Source organism: Mirounga leonina, unplaced genomic scaffold (genome assembly GCF_011800145.1).
Source record: "Mirounga leonina isolate KUSES-001 unplaced genomic scaffold, KU_Mleo_1.0 Mir_91, whole genome shotgun sequence".
NCBI lineage: Eukaryota > Metazoa > Chordata > Mammalia > Carnivora > Phocidae > Mirounga > Mirounga leonina.
The window spans coordinates 40,208,515-40,219,798 of record NW_023270839.1 but is presented as its reverse complement, the minus strand read 5'-3'; the positions used below and the strand labels follow the sequence as shown (position 1 = coordinate 40,219,798).

At 36.7% G+C, this 11,284-nt stretch overlaps 1 pseudogene; it reads right to left on the bottom strand.

Moving 5' to 3' along the window:
• Nucleotides 1-247: 247 nt before the first annotated feature.
• LOC118003523 overlaps nt 248-11,284 on the bottom strand; it is a 27,280-nt pseudogene continuing 16,243 nt past the window's right edge.

Below are 11,284 nucleotides of genomic sequence, written 5' to 3'. Positions count from 1 at the left end.
AAGTATAATACTGAAAACAAGCTAAATTTCCTATAATGGAGAAGAGATATATAAATTATAGTGTACCCATAATTTGGGATATCACTGTGCCCTTGTAAACATGTTTGAAGAATCTGTGATGGTATGCAGAAATGCTTATCATAAAATGTTAATTGAAAAAAAGGGGGACACAAAACTGTATGCATAATAGTATTAACTCAAATCCTTGAATACCTATATGCAAAGGGAAAGACACTTTATTTATTTATTTTTTTTTTTGGTTGTCAAATCATCCTTTATTGAAATATTTTCCTTTGTAGTCAGCTAGCTGGGCATTCCACTCCACCACTATTGATGTCATCTATGATGTCATGAGGGTGGTGGCCACCAACACTGCAGCCCACAGACTGAGCAGTCCCCAGGATCTCTTTAATGGTCCCAGAGAGTTCTCTGGCTAAAGATCGTTGCCGCATCTGTCGGGCAATATTGACAATCTCATCAAAAGTGATATTTCCACTGTGCTTCATGTTTTTCTGCTTCTTTCTGTCTCTTGGTGGTTCCTTGAGGGCTTCAATAATCAGGGCAGAGGCAGAAGGTACCACTTCAATCTGGGCCTGTCTGTTCTGAATGGTCAGTTTCACTATAATCCTGACTCTCCTTCCAATCACAGGTCGCCTTGGTGATGTCATCACCAACCTTTTTTGGAGACAGACTCAGCGGGCCAATCTTTGATCTTCAGGGACGTGGCACCAGCTTCGCCCACAGTGCACCTCAGGTACACGACTTGGATCTCATTGGGGTCAAACTTAGGCGGCATGGTGGAGGTGGCTGGTGTCGGATGACTGAAGACAGTTAATACCTTTGCCTCCTCTAGCCAAAAGCCAAAAGCAGAAAAAACACTTTATTTTTAAAAATTTTTTAAAGATTTTATTTACTTATTTGACAGAGAGAGAATACAAGCAGGGGGAGCAGGAGAAGCAGGCTCCCACTGAGCAGAGAGCCCGATGAGGGGCTGGGGCTCAATCCCAGGACTCCAGGATCATGACCCGAGCCAAAGGCAGACACTCAACCAACTGAGCCACCCGGGTGCCCCGGAAAAAACACTTAAAAAAAAATTTCTTTTTGATGATGGGGTTACATTATCTTTTCTTCAAAACTTCCAACCTTTTTTTTCCTGTTCACAATAAGCATATGATACTTTTGTGATCAGAGAAAAAAAACCAATGCCAAAAAGGAGAGTTGACCTCATTGAAATGGATTCTGCTCAATTTAAAATATTGATGATGGACACAGCAATTATTGAAGTAAATTAAAACTAATGGCATAAAGGGTGAACCTCAATCTGTATCTATTTGCTATCTGGACAAAAAGTGAAAGAAAAATCAGTCATTTTCTACATGATATCAAATATCCAGATGGATGATTGTGATTTTTGACTATACTTTTTATTCTTGACCTGAATGGCAGATATCATATTAATTCAGCTTTAGTTTAGGACTCTTCTTACCTTACAACTCTGGAAAATCCAAGAAATACCTATAACCTAAAAGTTGTCCCTTATACTGAAATAATAATGTTACCTCTTAAATTTTATTGTTTAGTGTTCTGTATCATTTTAAAACTATATTTTTTATCAATTGGCCAATTAATACAAAAATACATTCTTGTTTTAAAGAATTAAACAATACAAAGAATATGGAAGTTTCCCTTGGCCACCTGCTCACTTGATCTCCTTCCCCTAGGTAACCTGTTTTCAGTTTGTTACATAACTCTTAAGACATTTGCTTATCGTTTACATGCATATATATGCATATAGAAATACATGGTTTTATTTTCATTTTCTAAGTAAATGGTGTTTATATTGTACATCTTATTCTGCAACTTGCTTTTTTTCTCATGTTCTCTACTTCATTCATTTCCAGTGGTTACACAGTGTTCCATGGTTTGGATAGTCTATAGTTTATCTGACCACTTCACCTACTGATGGTTACTTAGGTTGTTTTTAGTTATTTGTTATTTTAGACACTGCTGTGGTGAAACACTTTGTGCATGCCTCTATTTGCATACATCTGAGCATTATTTCTCTAAGGGAGCAATTGAAAAATGCTATTTCTGATTTGAAAGGAATATGCACTTAAATTTTTACTCGGTACTATCCAACCGCCTTCCATCAAGCTTTATCAATTTACACTTCCAGTAAGATGAAAAGATGCCAAGCCTTGCTAATAATCAGGAAAATGAAAATTAAAATAACAATAGGATATCATTTTTACCATCTTAGGTTCACAAACTGAAAAAGGTAATACAAAGTATAAAGGAAGATAGAGACTTGAATCCTCACAGAAGGTTCTTTTTACAACCAGCATCTACACATTAGGGAAGGGTCCTTGGAGACCTACGAAAAGTGATTACACTAGACTCTTGTGATAAATAAACAAAGGACATTTCCTGTTACAGGGCCATTGACTTTTTTTTTTTTAATTTTTTTATTCTTATGTTAATCCCCTTACATTACAACATTAGTTTTAGATGAAGTGTTCCATGATTCATTGTTTGTGCACAACACCCAGTGCGCCATGCAGAATGTGCCCTCCTAAATACCCACCACTAGGCTAACCCATCCTCCCACCCCCCTCCCCTCCAGAACCCTGTTTGTTTTTCAGAGTCCATCGTCTCTCATGGTTCGTCTACCCCTCCGATTTCCCCCGCTTCTGTCTTCCCCTCCCGCTACCTTCTTCTTCTTCTTCTTTTTTTTTTTTCTTAACATATATTGCATTATTTGTTTCAGAGGTACAGATCTGAGATTCAACAGTCTTGCACAATTCACAGCGCTTACCAGAGCACATACCCTCCCCAGTGTCTATCACCCAGTCCCCCCATCCCTCCCACCCCACCCCCCACTCCAACAACACTCAGTTTCCTGCGATTAAGAATTCCTCATATCAGTGAGATCATATGATACATGTCTTTCTCTGTTTGACTTATTTCACTCAACATAATACCCTCCAGTTCCATCCACGTCGTTGCAAATGGGCCATTGACTTTTATAAGAATCCTGTTAACAGTGCATCTGCCCAGGGCATTCTTATCAGTTACTATTGTTTTGTAATTACTAATTCCTTAATTTACTCAGTAGATAAGAACTTCTCCACTTTAATAACTACGTTGCACTTTCTCATAGGTTGCTTCAATTGTCCTCTGTCTCAGTGACAGGGTGAGGTGCTACTTTAGATGAGGAAGTTGAAGCTCGAAGAAGTTCAATGATTTCCCAAGCCAGCTAATAGGTAGAAGGGCTAGAGTCTTCTGACTCCCAGTTCTATCAGCTTCCCATTTACTCTGTGGAAGTCCTCCCTGCTTCTTCTTTAGAGTTCAAGTCATCCAAAAGGAACCACAGGGGGCAGCCTGGTGCAGCAGAAGATGATACAACAGGCCGGCTGTGCTCCTCCCTCTGCGTGACCTTCGGCAAGTCCGTTAGCTTCCCTGGGCCTCTGCTGCCTCTTAAGAAAAATAGTACTGCTTACTAGTACTGTAAGCAGAGATGATGCCTTGCAGTTCCTCCTAGTTGTGAGATTTTATTTAAGCCAAACTTAGACAGTGCTCCTTCTCTGCTCATATATTTTATGGAATACCATTTTCTGCAATGGATTTTATTTTTCTCTGCAAATATGAACCCACAAAGGAAAAACTTACCATAGAACATTTTCTTTGATGGAAGTCTGAAAATGTTCTCCTGTCTCTCTCTCTTTCTCTTTCCTTCTCTCTCTCTTTCTCTCTTTCTCTTTTTCTTTCTTTCTTTTAGCATTATTACGTTAAACCCCTTGCCAAAGGCTACGGAAATCCCCAGGGAACAATGGCAAATGGTTTCAGGTAGCTGGCTGCATCTGAAAAGATGTTTTCTGCCTGGATCTCTTACTGCTTGGCAGGACTCCATTTCCACCTACATTTTTTGTTGCCTCTTATTACAGATTTTTAAAGCGACTTACTTTCCCATCCTATTTCTAATAGTGTGAAAGCTTTACTCAGAGTTGTTCTTTATAGTTCCAACTTCCATAAACCAAAGATTTTGAGAGGGGAACGAGTCTTAAGAGATCAATTGATCCTGTCCTCTGTCTTTGAATAGATAAAATATTTTTCCATTTAATAGAAGCATCTGATTCCCAGAAAGCCTGTGACTTATTCAAGGTTTCACACAGCTAGCAAGTGTCCTCCTACAGTACTTACTCCATTCTTACTGAAGGACAATTTATTGGTAATCCTGGCTCTCCCAGAAAATCACAATGAAAGTCAAAATGAGTAAGCCATATGATCATTGGTTGTTTTCATTTTATCACACATCACGAATTCTTATAGTTCTAACCATATTTTGATGCATTATTTATGAGAGCCATCTGGTCACAGGTTTGCGGAGAAAACTCTGTAATTTTAAAAGTGTGCTTCATTCTTCCAGGAAACACACTGCATAGCTTGGATCTATCCTTCACCTGCCCGTCAGTTATATGTGGTACAATCACAATTGTTAACTGCATGCTTTTTTTTTTTTAATTGGGTTATAACTTACATACAATCACACATCTTAAGTATAGAACTCAAAACATTTTTACCTGTGCATATAAAACATAACCATAACCCAGATCAAGATATAGAGCACCAGCAGCACATCTGAACATACCCTGTGTCCTGAACTAGTCACCACCCTCCAAGGTTAGCCACTGTTTTAACTTCTTTCACCAGAAATTAGTTTTAAAGTTCAAAAACAAATGTTTTTGGACTTCATACTAATGGAATCATACAGTATAGACTGTCTTGTGTCTCCTTTCTTTCATTCAACATTATGTCTTTGAAATTGTTAACTACATTCTAAAACTGCAATTCACTTTCTGGCTCAAGTCCTCAGGGAATCTCTCAAAATTGGGCATATAATATGCCAGCTGTACACAGGTATGTGTAATCTTTAAAAAAAAAAAAAGGCAGTGGAGAAAAGAACTTTTTAAAAATGACTAGAATAATCTATACGGCTCTTGTCACTTTCTACTCTTGCACCGTAATTTCTCTGTTCATCTCAGCTTTTAAATGGACTCTGATCCACCCAAGTATTCTCTTTTCTTCTCCTCATAATGGATAAATACTTATCTATATCCAGCATTCCTCATCAGTGTTCCTTAATCATTGGTCTAAAAGCTGGAAATGGCCTGAAGCTACCATCTAACACAGACCTCTCTCATTGATAAGAAAAGCATTATTATTCCCTATTTTCAGATTCAGCAGATATTTACTGAGCACATATAATCTTCAGTATATTTTTCTAGATATTATGAGGGGAGTACAAAAATATAGCAGGCATGGGCCCTACCCTTATGAGCTTGCACCCTCAAAGAGAAGCAGAGTAGTACAGATATCTACATAAGAAATCATAATATAAGCTATAAAACATTAAATGACATCATTGAGTTTAAAGAAAAAAGTGCTGTGTGAGATCGGGGGAAAGGTAACTTCTAGCTGGGGGGGTGTCAAGGAAGCTTGGCAGGGGAATATTGGTCCTAGGAGGATTATTAAGAAGTAGGATGCCATGGCTAGGTAGACTTAGTCATGCAGTGATGGAGGAAAGCATTTTAGATAGATAACTGTAAGAACAAAGACACTGAATTGGGAAATCACGTAGCATGTACAGGAGTGGTAATGCAGTTTGACCCAAGACTAGAGCAAGTGATGAAGAAACTTGGGGCCCAAGGTGGTTGAGGATTACCCAAAGCCATAGCACTAAGGAGAACCAGAATGGGTACTGAATCCCAGGGATCTTCCTTCTTTAATGTTCTTTCCGTACCTTGATCAAGTCAACATTTATCTACTGCACACTTTCCTTACAACAGCCCATTATAAATTGTCCATTAATTAATTGGTTCAACAAACACTGAATATCTACAACATGCCATGCACAAACGGACATTGTCGTCTCCAAGGCTGATTTGGTATGTGTTATAAAATAATGTTTTCCAACTGCGGAGCAGGGCTAACATTGGGCTAAAACAGATTTCCTTTCTCTTTATTTTTTTTTAATTTATTTTTTTATTCTGTTCAGTTAGCTAACATATAGTACATCATTAGTTTTTGATGTAGTGTTTAACTTCCTTTCTCTTTAATTGCTAGAATTTTTCGAGTTATACCTCAGAGAACATACCATAAATAACAGAGAGAATTAAATAAACCACGGAAAATGATCTCTGTATCATGTTTTTACATGATATCCCTACACCAACTCTTAGCATTGACTCTACATTTGGTTTTTCCATTAACTACTTTTACTTATTTTTGAGCAAGGGGTAATACAGGAGAATCTGAAACCTTCCATTCTTGAACTAAAGTTTAAAAACATTCCTAATATTGTAGTACAACAAGACTCACTTCCTTTTAGCTTATCAACAACCAAAAGACATTTCCCCTTTGTACTTGTTATGTTTAATGTAACTATGGAGATGCAATACTTTCTATGCACCGAACACACATGATTCTGGTTTAATGTACTCATTTTCTGAGAAACATTTAAAAAAAAATTGTGGTTACTATTAAACCTTTGTGCTACTTTGGTATTTCAATGTAAATCCAGTAAAATTCATGGGGGAATATAGTTAAGAACAAGTGACTATGGATTTCTCTCTGATTACATTGAACTGTTCCTAATGAAAGCATTGGTGCCAGAAAAAAAGAAAAGGGTAATTTTTATTTGTACAAATGAGGCTATCAGATATTTTTATGAATTATAGGGTATGTAAAGTTGAATTTTGAGAATTCTGTTTCTAGGCATATGACAGGCTAGACATTCAGATTGCCCTTCCCACTGAAAATGTTCAAATTTAAAAAAAATCCTAAACCTCTTCAAAGCACTGAAGCATAAACTAGAAAGCAAAAAATCATCAGCTCAAAGGAAAGTAAAGTAGGAACCCAGACAGGTAACTGACAATATGGTTCAGGTATATAACACCAGGAGGTACCATTTATATTCTATTCACCTAAATGATGTCACTGGAATTGCTCAATTCGATGGCCCTGAAGTTGTTTTTGCCCAAACTTGTATTTGCTTAAGCTGGTGAACTTCAGCTTTGGTTTGGGTAAGGGGAGCTAGGACAGAAGATAAAGCTTAAGACTTGGAGAATCCTATAAATAAGTCATCCTATAATAAAATTATCCTAGGGGAGCCTGGATGGCTCAGTCGGTTAAGCGTCTGACTCCATTTCAGTTCAGGTCTTGATCTCAGAGTTGTGAATTCAAGCCCAGCATTAGGCTCCACACTGGGTGTGGAGCCTACTTAAAAAATTTTTTTAATAAAATAAAATAATCCTATAATAAAGCTTGGACCCTTTAGGTGGTGGTGAAAAACCTACATACCCATTCATCCTCTGATGACTGCAAGAAAAATTCCTGTGGTACTAAGCAGAACTGAGGACCGAAAAATTCTGTCGCTGAAAGACTGTCATCTCATGATAATCTACAACCAAGATAGATCTCAAAATCCTCAGTCCATTATTATAAGCTGAGTAGGCCCCACATGCATGGAACAACAAATGCAAACTGTTTCTGGAAGAATGTATCTCAGTAAACCACAAATTATTTTCTAAGGAAAATGAACAGCTCACAGTAACAAACATTAAGAACCCCCTCCCTCAAATAAGTTATATGGGTGAGAACCAACAGAAACAACATAAAACTCCCACAAAGACTTCAGATATTTGATTATCAGCCACAGAAAGTGAAATAACTATGTTTTATTTCTTTAAAAAAATAAAATACAAAATGGAAAACACCTATTCAAAACAAGAAACAACAAAAAATAGTCTAGCCCATTAAAAAAAATTCCAGAAATGAGAAACATAGGAACTGAAATCAATAACTCAGTGGACAGGTTTAACAGCGATTAGACACAAATGCATAGAAAATTAAGAACAGAAAGACATGACAACAGAAATTATTCAGCATACACTAAAAAGAGACAAGGAAGGGGTACCTGGGTGGCTCAGTTGGTTAAGCATGGGCCTTCAGCTCAGGTCATGATCTCAGGGTCCTAGGATCGAGCCTCATGTTGGGTTTCATGTGCAGGGGGGAGTCTCTCCCTCTTCCCGCTTCTCTCCCTCTGCCCTTCCCCTTGCTCATGCTCGCTCTCAAATAATAAGTAAAATCTTTTAAAAAAGAGAGAGAAAGAAAAAAGGAAACATGAGAACAGCTAATAGGTATGGAAAATAAAGTAAGATATTCTTTAACATACATCAATCTGATTGGAGTTCTGGAAGGAGAGGAACAAGAAAATGGTACAGAGGCAATATTTGAAGAGGCAGCAGCAAAGAATTTTCTAGGACCAATCTGTTTCAAAACACAGATTTAAATGCAAATTTGTTGTTAAGAGAATGAAAAGACACTGTTGAGAGAATGAAAAGACTAGGCATACACAGGGAGAAAGTATTTGCAAATGATATTTGACAACTGACTTGTGTCCAGAATATATATATATATGTATATATATAAAATTCTCAAAATTCAACAATAAGAAAACAAACAACCTGATAAAATAATGGGCAAAGATTTAAATATATATCTCACCAAAGAAGAGGCATGGATGGCAAATAAGCAATGAAAAGTTCCTCAACATTAGTCATTACAGAAATATAAATTAAAACCACAATGAGATCCTACTACACCTGTTAGAATAGCTAAAATAAAACCATCTGAGAATACCAAGAGCTGGTAAGGACAGGAAGCGACTGCATTCTCTCAAACATTCTTGCATTGCTGGTGACCAATACCTAATGGTACAGACACTCTAGAAAACAGCTCGGCAGTTTTTTACCAAGTTAAACATAGAATTGCCATACATGCAGCAATCTCAGTCTTACATATTAACCAGAGTGAAATTAAAACTTATGTTCATTCAAAAACCTGAGCATAAATATTAATAATAGCTTTATTTGTAATAACCCAAAATTGGAAACAGCCCAGATTTCTATTGACTGGGCAATGAATAAACTGCAGTATATCCATAAAATGGAATATTACCTAGGAATAAAAAGGAATAAACTCTTGATACACATAAGAACATGGATGAATCTCAAAAGCATTTTGCTAAGTGAAAGAAGCCAGACTCAAAAGACTACATACAAATGATTCCATTTACATGACATTCTAGAAAAGACAAACTATAGGAACAGATTAGTGGTTGCCTGAGTTTAAGTGTGGGGTGAGGGTCGGATCACAAGGAAGTAGCATAGAGGAATTTTGGGGGGTTGTGTTCCATATTTTGATTGTAGTGGTAGTTTTACCACTCTACACCTTTGCCAAAACTTATTCTTACTGTGTGTTATATAATTTTTTTTTAAGGCAAAGATGGTCTAACTGGGTAAAAATACAGTAGGGTCTCTGACAGTCTCTGTTGGCCAGTGGCAAATGATGCTCAAGAAAAAGTGAGTTCGATTCTCATTCTGAAATGAGATTATGAACCAAACCTCATTTAAAAGTGAACAGTATTTCTAATTTTGGATTGCTAACATATAGCAGGAAATAAAATCCAATACATATCAGACTTAAATAAATACAGTTTAATGTACCATAGTTTTGTGTACCTTATAAAACTGCAAAACATATGGAGACTAAGAATTAAAGAGGTTGTTGAAATTGTATGTTTGAAGAAACAAGATGAGTCCTTGAATTTTTCACATTTCAGCCAGCTGTTTTGCCATTAGAAAGCTAATTTTAGAGGGAGTAATCTTCTTATAAAATACAGTGTAATTAAGATAAGTAGGGTTTTGGGTTTTTTTATGGGTTTTTTTTTTTTTTTTTGAGACTTCTAATTCAGAGTTGTACAGAGTGCTTGGTTTTCTGAACCAAGCCAGCAACCTGAGAATATTCTGAACCATAAACTAAGGCTAAGCCAAGAAACTTTAGGCTAAAGAATTATAATTAGCTTCTACAAGAATTGAGTTCCAGCTCCTTTATACCAATGGGCTTGAAAATGAAAATAAAATTACAAATAATTTTTTCCTCAATCTGTGAATAACAACATGGAAATCATTGTGTGTGACAGATTATCCTTCCCTGCAAGCCGAATGACTGTATTTGCTTTTAATGCATGTAAGAGAAACATGCTTGCCTACTCTTGCTGACGACAGTAATAGCTGCTTCCCTTGCTTTCTTTTTCTGAAAGGAATCATCAGCAACTTGGACACATTGCCACATTTTTTGAACAATGGTATTAAAAAAAAAAAAAAGTAAGGCGTCAAACCCAAAGAGTCAAACCTAAACCAAATAACTTAGACCACAAAGTCCAAACTAGTTTTCCCCATTTCTCAAAATTACTGAAACTGGGTGCACACCAAATCTCCAGTTTTCATTGTACCATGTAGACGCTGCTACAAATGCAGACATTCTTCACTTTTCAGGCCAAAATTAGGCCATCCTTTTCACTCTGTTACAAAGATGAACAATGGCTTTTCACCGTTAACTATCAAAATGGACTAGATTAAGAGAAAACAATTTCATGAAACTCCTCAGAATTTCAAGGGCTATATGAGGAAGGATTTAAGTGTGTTGATAACAGCTTATTCAGTGCATGAGTTTCTGTTAAACTATGTAATAAAAATCTTAAGTTATAAATAATTCAACCAACTCCAGTCCCTACATAAGTTATTCCAACCAGCCAAGAACCCAAGAAACTTCTACAGAAAGAAAAAAAAAAGACCTAAGGAAACTGGCATCTTCTATTGCCCTGGAATCATGCTTTTTCTGAGGCTTTAGTGTCACCTAATTATCATAAAATAGTGCACCCGGTCACACGATTAAAGCCGCTAGATAGATCATGAGACTGCTGACCGGATGAATATACTGTTGTGTGGTTAGGAAAACCATATTACTGAACTCTTGGCCACTGGCTTGTGACATTTATAAGAACGCTGGCAATTTACCCACAACTACTACTGAAAAAAAAGTGTTTTAAACCTTTCTTTACATTTCCACATTAAAAATGATCATAGGTGTGTAGGAATGGAGAAAAACTGTGGACAAGTTTTTCCCATCAGGCTGGTTGTTGAGTGGATACATGTTTACAAAATGTTGTGAGATGGTCAGATAAGCAGTTCTAATGACAGCATAAGACACAGTTATCATGAGTCATGTGCTGCCTGAGAATTTTCAGTCTATCAGGGTGGCCCATATATTACTTTTTATCAATTCAATTTCATTTCAGAATCAAAACTGGAAAAAAAGAAAGAAAAGAAAGAAAGAGAAAGAAAGAAAGAAAGAAAGAAAGAAAGAAAGAAAGAAAGAAAGA